The sequence below is a fragment of the Mandrillus leucophaeus genome, unplaced genomic scaffold, assembly GCF_000951045.1.
Source record: "Mandrillus leucophaeus isolate KB7577 unplaced genomic scaffold, Mleu.le_1.0 Scaffold86, whole genome shotgun sequence".
Classification (NCBI taxonomy): domain Eukaryota; kingdom Metazoa; phylum Chordata; class Mammalia; order Primates; family Cercopithecidae; genus Mandrillus; species Mandrillus leucophaeus.
Genome location: NW_012109363.1, coordinates 503,558 through 507,626, shown reverse-complemented (window position 1 = coordinate 507,626; position 4,069 = coordinate 503,558).

Sequence of the window (4,069 nt, the reverse complement as noted above, 5' to 3'; positions counted from 1 at the left end):
TTTCACTGTGTTAGCCAGGATGGTCTCGATCTCCTGACCTCGTGATCCGCCTGCCTCGGCCTCCCAAAGTGCTGGGATTATAGGCGTGAGCCACCGTGCCTGGGTCACAGTAAAGATTTTAAAAGCAATTTCAGGCTGGGCACAGTGGCTCGGACCTGTAATCCCAGCACTTCGTCAGGGTGAGGCAGGAGGATGGCTTGAGGCTAGGAGTTCAAGACCAGCCTGCGTAACATATGGAGGCCTCATCTCTGTTAAGTAAATAAATAAGCCAGGTGCAGGCCTGTAGTCTCAGCAACTAGGGAGGCTGAGGGCCAAGGATGACGTGAGCCCAGGAAGTTAAGGCCACAGTGAGCTATGACTGCACCACTGAACTCCAACCTGGGTGACAGAGTGAGACCGTCTCAAAAAAAAAAAATTATTTTGATTCTTATGATATGTTTTCACACTGTTGCTGGACAGGGAAGGGAGGAAGAGGGTATCTCAGGTATTCTGAAGGGGAATATGAACATACGTAGGCCTGGAAAGCCACCACTTTTCTTGTTGATACAAGGCACAGAATTGACCAGTGAGGGTTGCTGGATCCTGACTGCCCGAGTTTGAATCCAGATTCTGCCACTTAAAATATGACCTTGGGCAGCTGAATCACTTCTCTTGCCTCTCCTCTCTCATTTGAAAGTGAGGCTATTAATAGTACCTAATAATAGCCATCGAGTTGTTACAGAAATTGAAAGAGTATTAACATGTATCTAGCCATAAAGTTGGCTACTTTAATTATTATTTTTCCAAGGACAAAGGCTGAGCCGCTAGGCTGGTCACTTTGTCTTGGCCTGGCGACTTTCTCTGTGTTCCAGCATCATGCTGATTCATCCTTAACACTGCTTCTAACAACCTTCTCCCTCTGTCCACGCCCACTGCCACTCCCTGTTGGGCCCTCATTACCTCCGCCTGGGACTGTTAAAATCGCCTCCTAATTGGCCCCTGGTCTCTATCCCTCACACAGTGATCAGATCAATCTTCCTAAAACATTATTCTCATCATGACACTTGCCTGTTCAAAAACCTTCAGTGGCTCCTGGTGTGTGAGTCTGAAGACTGCAAGGCTTAGTTTTCCACTTGAGCACCCCAACTGGACCCTCTAGTTCTTCCCCAACCTGTGCCCTTGGCTCCTCCCACCCACCGGATTGTTCCTTTCCTGAGAACTTTCTCTTTTTTTGTGGCAGGGTCTCGCTCCATTGCCCAGGCTGGAGTGCAGTGGTGGGATCTCGACTCACTGCAACCTCTGCCTCCCAGGTTCAAGTGATGCTCCTGCTTCAGCCTCCCGAGTAGCTGGAACTACAGGTGTGCGCCACCATACCCAGATAAGTTTTTTGTATTTTTTGCAGAGACAGGGTTTCACCATGTTGGTCAGGCTGGTCTGGAACTCCCAACCTTAGGTGATCTGCCCACCTCTGCCTCCCAGAATGCTGGGATTACAGGCATGAGCCACCGTGCCCAGCCTCCTGAGACCTTTCTAACCGCTGTGCTCTAGCCTCCCCTGTTTGCTTGCCTGGAGTGTCCTCCTCTGTGCTCAGCCAATTCTACCCATCCTTCCAGCTCCAGCTTGAATCCTACCCCTAGCAAGTCCTCTCTGACTGCACTCCTGAAAGTCAGTGGTACCAACTCTTCCTTTCTCTCACTGTGCCTTTGGTTTTTTCAGTATCTTCTCCTAGCTACACGCCTGACTCTATAAATACTTCCAGGGCAGGGGCAGTCTTGCTGTATTCCCCAGAGCCTTTGGCACTGTGCTGGGGCCAGAGAAGCCATTCAATACGTCTGTGCTGATGGATTGATTGTGGGGTGCCCTGGATCACGTTGTGTCCTATAGACGAGGACAATTCCATCTTGCCAGTTCTGTGGCTCCTGACAGTCTTAGCTGGATGTGAGACACCTTCTTTTGACTGCTGGTCGATTTTTATCTCATGGGTCAGGGAACCCTCAGCCTTCTTCCGTTCACAAAGGAATGAGATTGTGGTCAGTGAGCGGTGTGGCCCAGGCCTGGGTGCGCATGTGTATGTGTGTTGGGGTGGGGCTGCAAAGCCCTCCTCTCCGCTGGTCCTTCTTCCCTCTCTTGCTGTCCAGAGAACCTACTCCGTAAGCAGAGAGGACTAGACAGATAAGAGAAAGGGAAGGAATGGAAGGTTTCGGTGTTCCCTTCCCCTCCCCTGCAGATTCGGACTCTGGGATCTGTGATGGGGAGGGGCTGTGGGCAGGAGGCTTAGCTGCCAGTGACCTCAGGAGCACTGGAATGAGCCAGGCAGGCTGTAAGAGGACTCAGGCACTATGGAGTGTGTGGAAGTGTGCTGGCGAGCCTAGGGCTTGCTTCCTACCTGCTAGAGACTTCGCCTTTCCCTGTGACTACCTCTTGCGCCATCTGCTCAGCAGTCTCTGTTGCCCTTGAACCCCCACAGCTTTTTATTTCTGCTCTCATTTGCCCCTTAGGTTTTATTGCCTTGTCACAGGTCCCTAATTCTTCTTGTAGAACCCAGAGTAAAGCAGTAAACAACTTTATATGGGCCAGGCATTGTACTAACCACTTTGTGTAGTATCTCATCTAATTTCTACAAGGTTGGTTTATTATCTTTTTTAATCCCCATTTTATAGATGAGATAACTGAGGTTCAGTAGTCCTCTTATCTATAAGGTGTTACAGTACGTGTCCAACTGTGTTTCCTCTGTAGATCCCGGCACAAGGGGGGGGTCCTTCCTCATGGCAGATGCTCTGGACATACGGGAAGATGCCATTTCGAAGAGCAGCTTGGGTTGAGTGTTGGGGTGGGCAGAGGGTGGGGTGTCATGGGATATGTTTGTATAAGCAGTAGGTAAGAGAGGGTCCAAGGTCAGAGCGCCCTGCAGCCACATGAGCTGAATGCTGGTGGTGACTGATTGGTGTTCTCTACTGTCTTTGGGATGGCTGGGTGCTCTTGGGTCCTAGAAGCATCACTTACCTCCTGCTACTGGAATCCTCTCTCTTAGTCCCGAATGGGAACTCAGAGCCATCCCTAGGGCTTCATTGCTGCTTTCTCATTATCTGGATAGGTGGGAGGGGAGAACTACCATATATGATTCAGCGAGTCTCCCTCATTATGCTCAAATGAGGTTAAAACAAAGTGAATTTTTTTTTTTTTTTTTTTGTGGGGAAGGGGAGAGGGATATGCTGAGCAGAAATTCTGGAGTTTGGAGCGGGGTCCTTGGAAGAGGGAAAGCCTGCGTGAGATTCCGAAACGGGTGGTGGTGGGGAATATTTGGACAACCAGGAGACTCTGGAAGTCGGGGAGCTGGGAGTGGGGAGAACATTCACTTAGGCGAGACTCCCAGCCTCGGGCCTGCAGGCCAAGACGCCTGGCAGTGTAATTCCTGTCAAGTTTTATCTTTTAACCTACACTTACCCAAAGCCGGTTCCTTACACTCCTCAATTTTTTGGAATAAAAGCCAAGAGACCTGGTCAGATGCGAAGTCACTTCCTAGAACAGGAGAGGCTTGGAGGAACGACAGGGAGAGCAGGCCTAAAGGTGGCTTTCCAGAACTCCAATCCCTAAGCCCTCTGTCCCAGACTCGCCACTACCCAGCTAGGGCCTAGGCTCTAAGCAGGCACCGTTGGATGGCTGGAGGAGAAGATGGAGGGAGGAAAGTCGATGCCCCAGGACGGACCACAGGAAAGCGGCGTTCACAGGAGACCCGCTCTCTGTGCTTCCAAGGCCAGGAGCAGCCGCCTTCCCGCCCAAATCCGCAAGATGGAAGTTGCTCCCTCTAGCTTTCCCAATACCTAAGGCTGCTGGTTTTGTGAGTGACCCCTCCCTTCTCGTCCAAGTCGATTTCTAGCATTTACTGGATTCCAGAGTCTTGTTATTTAAGAATGCATCTTAACCGGTACTACTGAATTCATCTTACGTGCAGCCCAGATTCAGTTTTGGGCAGCACGAAAAGTTTCCGAGGTGCTGCGGGTACCCCGCCCCAGTACACCGCGTGTGCAAGCCGAGCTGCGTGCGAGGAACGTGGCGCGAAGGCCGGGGGATGCCTGGTAGCTCCCCGGCA